The 14,081-nt window shown below is 34.6% G+C and overlaps 1 long non-coding RNA gene across 1 annotated transcript; it reads left to right on the forward strand.

Moving 5' to 3' along the window:
• Nucleotides 1-9,755: 9,755 nt before the first annotated feature.
• LOC106074250 (uncharacterized) lies at nucleotides 9,756-13,763 on the forward strand. The gene is made up of 3 exons (XR_008775269.1): nucleotides 9,756-9,883; nucleotides 10,139-10,231; nucleotides 11,463-13,763. It is a non-coding gene; the product is annotated as an uncharacterized LOC106074250 (long non-coding RNA).
• Nucleotides 13,764-14,081: the final 318 nt, after the last annotated feature.

Consider the following 14,081-nt stretch of genomic DNA (forward strand, 5'->3'; position numbering starts at 1 on the left):
ATCGGTACACCAGTGCACCATCACTTAAGAGCATACTGACCGCGTCTCGGCGTGTTCCAAAATAATACTGTCCTCCGGTACCATCAATGACGCCTAAAAACAGCACGGGTCTAAGATATGTGATATCTGATTGACGTCATGACACTCTTTCAAGAAGAGCGCATGGAATCACTGATGAGCATGCAATGCAGTCTACGTTTATTGTACAGTTCATGCTATTAGCTTGGGTGGGTAGACACAGGGAAGCCGAATATTTTGAAAACAGCGCTAACAATTTTCATAGAAATTTGAACGATTTGTATATATATATATTTTTTTTTTATTGGGGGGGGGGGGAGAACCCTACTTTATTGGTGTTATGGAGTGTGTGTGTTTCTATGGTGACGGTGGGAAGAGGTTAACTATGCAGTGTGAACAATACAAGATAAGCGGCACTGTCGTCAGCTGTCTTAGGTACGAAAGTCGACTCTAGAACGCCAGAGTGAAAAGACTGTTTTGTATTGAGCAAGATTTTGTCCAAAATACCATTTTTATATTAACACTAAAGTCTTCTATATTTATCTATATCATTTAAAATTTCAAGTTCAAATGTCTCTATATTGTAATGAAACTTAAATGTTGTTCACAAAAGAAGTTATTCAAGTTACTACAGGTTTTGCAAGTTAAAAAGCGTATAGCGGTTTAGTAGTGTACCAGCAGTTTTGTGCTTCAAGTCAACTACCTTCTACACACAGTGAAATCCGTGTTCTTACAGTTATGAATTTTTTAAAATATAATCATTTAATTTCACTATTTTATTTTGAATATGGCTTCAATGGAAATCACCACAATCGACAATGGTTCTTTGTATTCAGATTACAGTAGGAAAGTATTTAAATAAATACACGTACGTTACTTGAACATTTTGGGCATAGACTTGTGTATAAATTGTTAGCTAGACTGTTCATGGAGGCGCGGTGGCTGGGGTCCCTGGTTCGAATCCTAGTATTTTTTTTTATTTCGTGATCTTTGGGCGCCTCTGAGTCCACCCAGCTCAAATAGGTACCTGGAGTTAGTTGGGTAAATAAAAGGCGATTGGTCGTTGTGCTGACCACATGACACCCTCGTTAACCGTGGGCCACAGAAACAGATGATCTTTACATCATCTGCCGTACAGATCGCAAGGTCTGAAAGGGGGAACGTTACTTTTACTATTATAGACTGTTAATAGAAGAAATGGCTTGCAAAAGCTCATAGGATATTATGAAATATTACAATATAGACCACATCCGTTACATTAGGGAGGAGTCGATCTTTGAAAATCAATTTGTAAGATTTTCAACATGTATATTTTACAGACAAGGGCGTTAACAAAACAGAAATGTCGGTGACGGGAACCATCGAACCAAAATTCGACCATCGACTCAAGCGTCATTACTAATTTTAACGCGAGACAACATCTCGGAAGTTAATACCAATAAAGATAGCACCATGAGTTGAGACATAGTTCTGATTAGCTGATTATTATTATTATAATTGCAAGTTGAGCAAAAGTGCCATAACCGTTGATGTAGAGTAGGGGTATGGTCTAGAGACACTAAACCATTGATGCTCAACCTAATTCCACCTGCGGAACATTTTAATTTCCGACACCTGTATCGCGGGTCACAGGACCAAAAAAAAGGTAAATTGACCTGAAACTATTTTATTAGAAGCCCATAGATCTAGTACTTACATTGATAAATTGGGATATTTGAAGTTTATCTTTAATCTATTGTCAACTATATCAGAAAATGGCTTTTTTCTTAAAATTGTGAGCAACATAGTAGCTAGCCTCACCACTGATTCATGCTCTTGTCTCTTTGTTTGGGGCACTATTCCCATCGATCCTCTAGGCGTAGTTTAACAATCTTCTATTGGCAGCTCAAACCAAACAAATGGCGCTGTATTCGTTGTTTGATGCTGTCTCTATGTGTTTTTTTTTTTTTTTTTGAAACAGCTACACTTTCTTTATAAAAACAAACGTGTTGGCTTATTATCAACCTACACAAAAAGATCCATTCCATTGTTCTGGTAGATTCTTAATTCCCTTTTCATAAAAGCACAAATGTTAAAGCTCGTGGTGCCAATCTATCAAAGAAAAAGTGAGGACCCTCAAGTAGGTAAAGATACAACCTTTTTTTCTTTTTAAAGGGGGTGGGCAGATTTTCTACACGTTGTACCGACGTTTCGGCGGGCCGAATGGAAGCTCGCCAAGGGCCGGATCAGGCCCGCGGGCCGTATTTTAGGCATCACTGGTCTGGACATTAGAACATTTGACAACACTCAGTATTGGAGTACAAGATTCGAATCGTTTGTAAATTTATTTTTCGTGTGAGTTCTGGTGGGCCAAGTACGGAGCTAGAATTACGTGTGTCTTTTTTTAACATTCATATTTAGGTTACAGTGCAACAACATCTGCGTCTCTCCCTAAAAAATCGACCAACAAAGAATCGTCATATCACGAACTCTTCGACGTTCACAACAAGCAGACTTTCAATTGAACGCAGCACACAATGTAAGTAAGGAGATGCACTCAGGTTCTAGTGGTTAATCTCGGATTAAGATGAAATTTTAAAACATTATTTCTTTTACCTTACAACACAAAAATAACTTTTTTAAAAATTAACCAAATATACATTACTAGTCGACCGGCTAGGTAATATACGCCGCTATTTTGCAGGGCCGGCCTAAGGCCAATGCAACCTATGCGACCACAATGGGCCCCGCACTATATAAGACATGCTTATAGCATGCTCAGAGCGCTATGGTCCAATGTCATTTGTGGAACAGTTGGGGGGGGGGGTATCTGGCAGAAGGTTTTCCGTGCTGCCTTTAAGCGCTCAGTCAAGACAACTCTGCTAGAGTCGGGTGTCGAACCTCGAGCCCCTTTATAAGTAGCCAAGACAAGTTCCAACGTACTTAGCCTCTCGACCAAGCTTATCAATGGACTCTTTTCTCTCTTTTCTAAACCTAAGCTATTATGTAAAGTTTATTGTCAAAGTGAAGACGCAATAGATGGCGGTCTTATCTTATATGATACAGACGTTACTTCAAAAAAGAAGATGATTACGTCCTACGCGTCATGCATATTAACCAATGGCTTAAATTCTGCCAAGTCACTGGTTTTCCTGGCTAGCTCAGGCAACCCATTCCATGCTCTAATAGCGCTAGGGAAGAAGGAGCATTTGTACAAATGTGTCCTAGCATATGGGACGAGGAATAAGCCTTTATCTTTGTGTCTTTCTGAGTATTTTATTAAATTTTGTTTTTGTATTTGAAGATTATGGTTCAGTGTTTTATGTTTAATTGCTACTTTACTTTTAAGTCTTCTATCCTGAAGGCTTTCTAAATTTAGTGATTTTACTAAAGATGTTACTTTAGACAAATGTGAATATTTGTTTGTTATGAATCTCACTGCTCTATTTTGTGTCTGTTCCAGTTTCTTAATGTTTTCTTGAGTTGAGGGGTCCCAAACGGAGGATGCATATTCTATTATTGGCCTAACCAAGGTTAAATAACATTTTAGTTTTATGTTCTTATCTGATTTATAGAAATTTCTTCTAATAAACCCTAATGCTTTGTTTGATATTTTTATAGTTTCATCAATATGGTGATTCCATGACAGTTTTTCATTTATTATAATACCTAGGTATTTTGCGTTTTTAGTCTGTGTTACTGGTTTGCCATTAATAAGATATGTTGAATTAATTTGTTTTAGTTTTTTTGTTACTCTTAATAACTGACATTTTTCTGGGTGAAAAGACATGCTCCAATTTGATTCCCATTTCTGTAATTCATCTAATTCTCTTTGTAAAATTTCTGTGTCTTGTGTTGATTTTATTGTTCTATATAATATGCGATCGTCTGCAAATAATCTGCCTTTTGTTTCTGAACTAATGCAATTTGGATCTTTTATGTAAATTAAAAATAGTAGTGGACCTAAGACAGTTCCTTGTGGTACAGTTGAGTTTTATGTTATTAGTGTTGATTTAGAGCCATTTATTATTACAGTTTGTTCTCTCCCTATCAGAAAATCATTAATCCACTGATGCAGTGGACCATTAATGCCGAAATATTTTAGTTTTTTAAGCAAACTGTAGTGGTGAACTTTGTCAAAAGCCTTGGAAAAATCTAGTAAGATAGCATCTATTTGCTCACTATTATCTAAACCTTTTGAAAAATTATCAATTAGTCCTATTAGTTGTGTTTTACATGATCTATATTTCATTAAAGCCATGTTGGGTTGGTATGGAGTAAGGACATTATGTTTGTCTAAGTGGTTTATGATGTTACTACATATTATGTGTTCTAGGATTTTACATGTGATGCTGGTAAGTGATACTGGTCTGTAGTTTCCTGAGTCAGATTTTTCTCCTTTTTTAAATAGCGGGGTGGCATTAGCTTCTTTCCAGTCCTTTGGTACTCTGCCCTGGTTAAGTGAAGCCTGAGAGAGTATTTTGAATACTGGGGCTAGCTCATTGCTTAGTTCTTTGAGTAATCTAGCTGGAATACCATCAGGTCCAGATGCTTTATTTGGTTTGGTGTTGGCTAATAGTTTTTGAATTCCATTTTCTTGTTCTACTATATCTTCTATGTTGTCTACTTGGTTCAAATTCAGTAATATGTCTTTGTCTCCTGGGGCTGAGAATGCTGATGCAAAGTATTTGTTTAGGATGTTAGCTTTAGTTTCATTATCATTATATATTATGTTATCTTCTCCTTTTAATGGCGCTATGCCTGTTGTTTCCATCTTCTTAGACTTTATGTATGACCAAAGGTTTTTGTTGTTTTCTTTAGATATTACATTGTTTATGTATTCACTCTGCAGCTGTCTGCTTAATTTTTGGGATAGGTGTTTAATTTTTATATACTTTTTGTAAACTCTTTCTGCCTTAGTTTCTTTAAATTGTCTTTATAGGTTTTCCTTCTGTTTACAAAGCTTCTTTAATCTATTATTAAATTAGCATTCATTTATTTTGTTTGATGTGTATTTAGTATATGATTTTCTATTATGCTTTTAAGATAGTTTTTAATGAAATTCCAGAGGTCATCGACTGCTTAGTTAATGTCTTTTTCTAATAAGAATGTTTGTTGAAAGTTTAATGCAGCTTGGTGTAGTTGTGTTAGGTTACATTTATTCCAGAGTAAGATTTTTCTTTTGGGTTTTGTATTGGCTACTGCTTTAATCTGACTGTGTATTTTAATGATATCATGGTCTGATAGACCAGGGATAATATCATAATCTACTACTAATTTAGGTCTGTTGGATAAGAAGAGATCTAATCTAGTTGTTTTTTTAATGATTTGATCTAAACTTAGGTTGTGTAAAGTTTCTATGAAAAGCTCATTTATGTCCTTAAGGTTTTGGTGTTTATCTATGGTTAGTGTTTGCCAATTTATATCAGGTAGGTTGAAATCACCCATAATCCAAAAAACTGCATTTTTATTTGTCTCTTTAAGTGTAGTAATCTGATTACATAGTTCCTGCATGTATTCTAAACTAGAATTTGGTGGTCTGTAAATGCTGCCTATTATTAGCGATGTTAAGGTGGTATTAATTTTACAAAATGTTGATTCTATATTTTTTGAGTTAGGTAAGGTAATTTCTTCGGCTATAAGAGTGTTTTTTATTGCTAAAAGAACTCCTCCATAATTATCAGCCCTATCTTTTCTAAAAATTTCATAATTACTATTGAAAATTTCTGCATTATAAATTTCAGGATGTAGCCAAGTTTCTGTTCCTGCAATTATGTCTGGTTTCTCACATTCTAATAAAATTTCTAAGTCTGCTGTTTTGTTCCTAATGCTTTGAAAATTTATTACTAAGGTTTTAAGGTATTTTGGTATTACTTCTTTAGCATGTTTGTTTAGTGAGGCTGTTGTATTAATTTTAGTAGATTTAGGTTTAACAGGAGTGGATCTGGCTAGTGGTTGGTGAGTTTGGTTTGGGATGGTGTTTAGGATGTTGTATGGGTTAGAAGTGTCTGCATCAAAGGAATCAAACAGTCCTGATGTAAACTGAGGTAACCCACACGGTACACAGTGCCATGATGCGTCTTTGTTGCCTAAGGCATAATACACAGGTGTATTCATATGGAGACATGATGCATGGTACCATTCATCGCAGGTGTCACATTGAATGGCTTTCTGTTTCATGGTGCATATTTTTTGCAGATGTTGCATCTATCTTTAGATCTAGGCCCTGGATTTGACTCTACATCTCCTGCTATTAATATTAACAATGATAGGTATAATATAATAATAATAATAATATACAATAATATATAATGTCCAGAATCCTAGAAAAAGTACAAGCAATTTTAGAAACCATCAGAAAAGCTATTTTTTAAATGGATGTGTAGACCATTTACTTAATTTATATGGTCAACATTCTTTTCAGAAAATGCCTTGAACGTGAGATTTTGGTACTATTGAAATATTTTTTTGCTCTGAAAATATTTCCACATGAGGCGCAGCACAAGCACTGTTGTCAGGTGTCTGCAATGTTTTCTTCGCGTTACTTTCTTTTGAGTAGATGTACTAGAAACACGATTTTACACAAGATTACCTTCATACTAAAGAGTTAATTATTGACAAAGTAGTGGCAAAACACAGGCATTCAAACATTTTCTCTACCAAAACCATAACACATTAGCGAAAAATTTTATTAAGACTATTGTTCTAAAAAAACAAACAAAAAAAAATGATATTTAAGAAAAAAAAAAAAAACAAGAATGAAATGCCAGACTCACTATTTAAGAAATGAAACGAGGTTAATGCTTGAAAGTATTGATACTTTTTTATGCTGAGCCACAACTTAAACTAGAAGATATCATTGAGGTTGTAGATACCTTTGAACCAATGCAACAACAACAAAATTTTCAGCTACCAATGAGGTTTTGTTGATGTTCCTTTCAAAATTAGTCGCTGTATATAAGGATTTACCAAAGTTATCCATTTGAATCGCAATACCAAGACTGAGAAGACATTTATTTGTAATTCAGTTAATCTTGAAGAAACTGGCGCAGTATTTGACTTTTTATTTTAATTTTCATAAGCCATTGAGCACGAGCACCGTAACAATAGCCAATATGTTAACAAATTAAAAGAAGCTGTCTATGTTTATAAGGGATATTCATGTTATGTTTATTTTTGGTTCCGCAAGGTTGTTAACGCCGGAAGTGGTAATGGTTTTAAGCCCATCATTACCTACAAAGTGCTTCAAATGGCATGCGTCTTTTCAAATCATATTATATTGTTTAACGCAGCCACGGGAAATAGATCTACTGCATTGTTTACTAATCTTAGGACTCGAAGATAAGCCTTATTATTATTATCACTAATCTTCGGACTCGAAAACAAGCCTTATTATTTTTATTATATTCTTTATCGCTTCATTGTACTGGGACAAGCTTAAGCATTTGGTTCTTTTGTTTTCATAATTAAGCAGATTTAATTTTTAAAAAATCAACTTGTTTTCAAGAGCCTTGCTGCACCTAACGAGAGACATTGTGTTAGTAATCATTCAAAAATGACCAGGCCTATGGGAATGTCAGAGGTCGGAGATAGAGAAATAGATATTGCGGTAAATGAAGACGGCAATGTTCAATCTCCTCCTGGCATGGATGTAGACGATGTTAAATCTCCTCCTGGCATGGATGTAGACGATGTTAAATCTCCTCCTGGCATGGATAAGGACGATGTTAAATCTCCTGGCATGGATGTAGACGATGTTAAATCTCCTCCTAGCATGGATGTAGACGATGTTAAAGCTTCTCCTGGCATGGATGTAGGCAATGCTAAATCTCCTCCTGGCATGGATGTAGACGATGTTAAAGCTCTTCCTGGCATGGATGTAGACAATGTTAAATCTCCTCCTAACATGGATGTAGACAATGTTAAATCTCCTCCTGGCATGGATGTAGACAATGTTAAATCTCCTCCTGGCATGGATGTAGACAATGTTAAATCTCCTCCTGGCATGGATGTAGACAATGTTAAATCTCCTCCTGGCATGGATGTAGACGATGTTAAATCTGCTCCTGGCATGGATGTAGACAATGTTAAATCTCCTCCTGGCATGGATGTAGACGATGTTAAATCTGCTCCTGGCATGGATGTAGACGATGTTAAAGCTCCTCCTGGCATGGATGTAGGCAATGTTAAATCTCCTCCTGGCATGGATGTAGACGATGTTAAATCTCCTCCTGCCATGGATGTAGACGATGTTAAATCTCCTCCTGGCATGGGTGTAGACGCTGTTAAAACTCATACAATTATTCCGCAACCCATAGTAAACCGACCACCTGCAATGACGTCTTTTGCCTTGACTAGAGTAAAAAGCAAAGATCACCAAAGAACAATAGTTTCTATCAAAAACTCAGAAGACAGCAAAAAAGCAATTTTTGATAGGAATAAAAAACCTCCATGTGGAGCGACTGGGTTCACCCCCAATCAAACGGTAATCATTAATGATTAAATGTGACATCTATATTTGTATCCCTTTCATAACTTGTCATAAACAGCCATGGCTTGTTATTTAAGATGTCGAGAAAGAACTATCTATTATCTTATTTTCGTAATGTTAGTTTAGATAATATTGTTACGAATCTCACTATCCAGGCTCTCTGCAAACTGCACCATACACCACCAACTTAAAGAACTTGACAACTCAGGGCTCCAAAGTAACGTAACACTTTGATAGTTGAATAAATAACAGCCAATACTGTACAATTGGCTACACGTACACTGTACAAATATCTCTCCGATAACACCGTTCCGCCGTATCAACTCTTGCACTGGCCTCTCCGTCTCGTTCCGGGCTTGCACTGGGTTCAACAGTTCAGGACTGACTTCACACACTAGGCTCGTTGTGTCGGACTCGATCACAGACCAAGATCAAGACGCCAGTCGTCTCAACTGTACTTGACAGTACTCCGCACTGAACCTTCGTAATGCTCCGTACAGAGCCACACCGTTGAACTGTGCTGTAGTTGACCGTGTTCTGAGCCCTGTCGTGAACCTTGCTGTATTGAGCCACTTTTCTCAACCGTCTTGACTGTGACACCTCCGCTCTTATATAGGGTCCCTAATGGCCTTCTAGAACCGGACGGAACATCGCTCGACGTTTCTAGCTTCGTCACATGACTATATCCCTCGTGACGCTCCTGAGCTCTGTTCACGACGGCGATCCTTCCCGAACCGTCCTGTTGACACTCGACTCGCCTGACCGTCGTAACTCGTCACGGTTGACCGCTCGTCTAGCGCTGGCCTGCGGCGATTTGTGTCCCACCACCAGGTTTATAACAATATTATATTTGACCTAAGTCTGTATAAGGTATAGAAATGTCCTCCCCTCACTCCTATACACAAACCAATACAAAACATAAGTCAGAAGCCAACAAAGTGACTAGGCAGCAATGCTACTTCACTTGACTTGTATAATCACTTAATCTTGATTAAGTTTGAATCATAATCCCAGTCACTTGTTAAAATTCAACCTACTAAGTGGATCAAATGTCAGATTTCCTATTATATTATATGAACATTTTAAACATTTTCACAGATTTACTATGGATCTGCTCCAAAAGAAAAGCAGAGCCAACAGAATCAACACAAAAATCAACCATTTAATCATGATTAAATTTGAATCATGGTTCCAGTCATTTGTTAAAATTCCACATAGAAAGTGGATCTAATGTCAGATATCTTATTATATTATATGAACTAACATTTGAAACATTTTCACAGATTCACTATGGATCTACTCCAAAAGAAAAACAGAGCCAAGAGAGACAACCCAAAACCACAAATGAAGTAGCATCTCAGCAAGCAGAAAACATTCCAGAACTAAATGACCTGGGTGAGTTATCTCAATGATCCCAAATCTATTCAACATAATAGTCACACAAAGAAAAATCTTCCAATGATATATCCTGTCAGAATTTAATTTGCTTTAAAAAAAAAACTTTCTTTTCTTTAAAAAGAATTAGTCTGAAAGTATGCAGGAGGATTGAGGGACCAATTTCAACACTCAAAGCTAATATTGTGATATATTGTTCACTGTCTGAAGTAATATTTATTTTGATAACTTTTTTTTTTTAATTTATAAATACAGATGGAGCTGTTGCTTCTGGAGGGGGAGCAACCCTATCAGACCAGAAAAGTGAAAGACCCAGAGGTAAAATCAAGCTACCAGAAAAATGTACAGGTACTAGGTCTAAAATACTTCATTGTGATGTATGCTTTAAAAATTATCACTACATTTGTATTCATTCAGTTATTTTAGTTAGTACTTGTTAGATGACTGAAAAGTGATTAGGGATTCTATAGTGTTATATAAATATCATTCAAGAATGAATTTTGGAATAGAGATTTTCATAAATTTCTGATTTGCTCATATTTATTTTTACAAACTTATGAAGACAATAATAAACTAAAAAAAAAATGAAATAAATATTAAAAAAAAGCATAAACAAGGAGAGAAACATTACAATCAGACTGAAGCTGTAGATTGTGAAGACTGAGTCATGTCTACCATCTTCAAGAAATTTTAGATAATAGATCACTATTGGCAAGGAAATTCTTAAAGCTGCTGAGAGAAAAGGGGGGAAGGGTCTCAACCTTAACATATATTTAGAAGCATCCATACAATCCTGATGCAGTCCCAGCTGCGATGGGCAGGACACCTCTGCAGAATGGAAGACCAATGCATCCCTAAACGACTCTTGTATGGCCAACTAAGCGAAGGAAAGCGCTCGCAAGGTAATCAAAGAAAGCGCTTCAGGGACACCCTCAAAACTTCTCTGAAGGTGTTCAGCATAGACCCAGCCACATAGGAGACAGAGGCACATGACAGAGCATCATGGCGTCGCGCTGTGAAAACTGGCACACAGGTTGCTGAGGAAAAGAGAGACACGCTGGCAGGAAAAAAACGCCAGAGAAGTAAAGAAAGGCCCACGACACTAGCTCCAGCAGGAATAACCTGCCTAGTGTGCAGTCAAATATTCTGGGCTCACATAAGTCTCACCAGTCACATGAGGAGGCATAAAACCCCAGTGAAAAGCCCTCAGCCCCCTGGATGACATAGTGGTCATCATCGATATATATCTTTAGAAGGCCTGGAATAAGTAGACACTATGAATGGTCTAATAGTGAGCAAAAGGAAATCTGGATAAAGTCAGTCACCAGTAAGTGATCATAAAATAAACAACATACAAAGTTTAGTTAATCAAAACACAATAACTTAGAAAGTAAATCCCCAAATAAAGATAGATTATCGTTAAGCTATAGTAATTACTATACCTGATATTTAAATCATAATAAAGATATATTATTTTGTATAAGAAATTTTAAAAATCAAAATAATATTAGGTGATTGTAATTATGTATTCTCAATATGTAATAACTGTTATAACAAAAGTAAAATTTTTGTTCTCTAGCACTGAATGGGAAACTCTGCCAGAGCACTGTATGTAAAGGAAAGACATTTGTACTATGCAAATGTGAAGCCAAGCCAAACAGAAATGATTTAGATAATTGTCCAGATTGTGGGTACAAAATAGCCAAATAGAACTATTATGATCCAAGCTACAGAAAATGCTTTAGAATGAGTGTGCCTAATAATTGTGTGCATGTCTTAAATTGTTGGTCATATTCCTTTCAGAAAATGTTTTTTTTTTCCATTTTTTTTTTTTTTTTTTTGTAGTATAATAATCATAATTCCACACATTTATTGAAACATTGAATGAAATCCTAAAAAAAAAATATTTTAAAACATTTTGCTTGGGTTGGCACATGTGTTTAGACAGTTGAATACTTAAAATTTAGGGAGACATAGCCCGGTTGGGATTATCTTTTGGAAGCACAATACAACTCTTCAAATTTTCTTCCTTTTTCTTTGCTTGAGTTTACATTCTTTACATTATTGTAGGTAGTTGCACCAAAAAATTTAAATTAATCCTATACCAACAAATGTGTAATAGAATGAAAGAGGATGAAAAATGCTTTCCAACAACACCAAATTTATTATGCTAGCATTATTGGTTCAAAAGTTATTGTGAATTTAAGTTTGTCCGAGGCGTCCTGACATCCTATGGACTTTATATAGAGAAATAAAAAAAAAAGTGAAGCAAATGTTTTTTAATGTGAATATTTCAAAAACTATTGTGAATACATATACAAAAGTATATATCAAATTGTACAGTTTTAAAGGAGGAATTTTAATTTATAAGTGGCAAATCAAAATGAAATTAATATTTTAAAATATCATTAGTAAAGTACGAGAAAATACAATTTTTTCTAATTTTCTTAAAATAGTCTATAAAAAGAAAAATGCTCCTGGTTGTCAAGTTTTCAACACAATAAGATTCTAAATTGATCTAGATCTATCTAGTTATAAAACAATAGTGTAGATTAGAAAAAGAATCTCTTTAGAATATTTAGATTTAAGATTTAGATCTATTTAATTATATTTATTTGAAAGAATATTTTAGATACCGGTACCTAGATTTACAGATTTCAGCTTCGACATCGACTGACCAAAAGAACTCTCAAGAATACAGATCTTTATTATATTTTATGTTAATAAGCAATGATATAGGTATAAAGAAGTGATTCATTCAATTTGACATGTTTTAGTGTACACTAATTTTATTTTTCTTATGTAAAAAACAGATATTAATGATAAAAGGTCATCCCGACCTTATTGAAATTCTAGTACCTGAAAAAAGTGTGCTAAGTTTTAAAATATCGTTGAGTCGTTTAATCATAATAAATTTGGTATCATTGGAAAGCTGAATGAATTTTCTAAGTGTATGGTTTAAAACTAAAGATGTACATAGACCCTTTATTTTTTTTCCTTGTTATTTGAAAATTTCAAATTTTTCAGATTAAAATATTTTGGACATAGTAAGAGAAAAAAAAATAATTTTCCACTAGCTATTAGAGGAACCTGTTATCTTTAGAATAAACTCAAGAAAATGTCATAAAAACACTCAGTTATAAAGCAATGTCTTTTCTTAGGACATGCTTAATTTCAGTTTTGTAAAACCTGAACAGGAAATTGTTTTGATGTCAAATGTGTTTTTAGATCCAATATGGCCGCCTGTGAGAGTACCTACATTATTGTTACCCCTTTGAAAATGTGTACCTAAATGTAGGTATGAGCATGTCAAAAGGTTAATCTCATTGTAAATTGTCAAAGGAAATGATGTTTGTGAAATGTTGATGTTTGTGAAATGTTTTACATGTTTGGGATGTTATTTCAGAGTTAAAGATAATCTACTTCCTAGGCCAAAACTCCAGCAGGACAATGGAGAGTGGGCAGGGTTTGATTCCGGGACTATCGATAAGTCTGATCAACAGTCCAGCATGCAAAACACATGAACAGGCACCAATACGGCAAGAACAATGCCAATTACAATATATTAGGCAAAATTTTTAAAAATTAGTGAAGTCATCATTCCATTTTACTTTTAAGTTAAGAAAAAAGCTAAAAAAAAATTACTTAGAAATAAAAACAAATGGTTATTTTTAATTTTAAGTTTTTAGTTTAGTTTGAAACTGAATCAAATGGCACTAATTGAATATACTAGCTTATATAAGAAAAATATTTTTGGAAATGGATACCAAATAAAAAGAAATTAATTTTTAAAAAAAGGTTCACCTAAATTGTACTTTAATTTTTGTGTTGAGGACTTCAATTTGTCTGAACAAATTAATCTTTGAAATACTCATACTTATGTTGAAGAAAAAAAAAAAAATTTAAAGAGGACAAAAAAACAAATTTTAAAGAGGGCAAAAAAACAAATTTTAAAGAGAACAAAAAAAACACATTTTAAATGTCTTTAAATTATTTTATTTGTTGTTTTACAATAATTTAAAACTTGTATGCATGAACTTTTTTTTTTACCTGAGATTGTTTTTTTTTTTTTGGATGTTCTTTTTTATTTTAATTGTTAAATTGTAAAATGGGGGAAAAATTGTTTTTAATACATATTTATTGTTAGATTATTTTACTCATTCACACTGTAAGAATGTTTTAAAACCAATAAATACTG

Source organism: Biomphalaria glabrata, chromosome 16 (assembly GCF_947242115.1).
Source record: "Biomphalaria glabrata chromosome 16, xgBioGlab47.1, whole genome shotgun sequence".
Classification (NCBI taxonomy): Eukaryota; Metazoa; Mollusca; class Gastropoda; family Planorbidae; genus Biomphalaria; species Biomphalaria glabrata.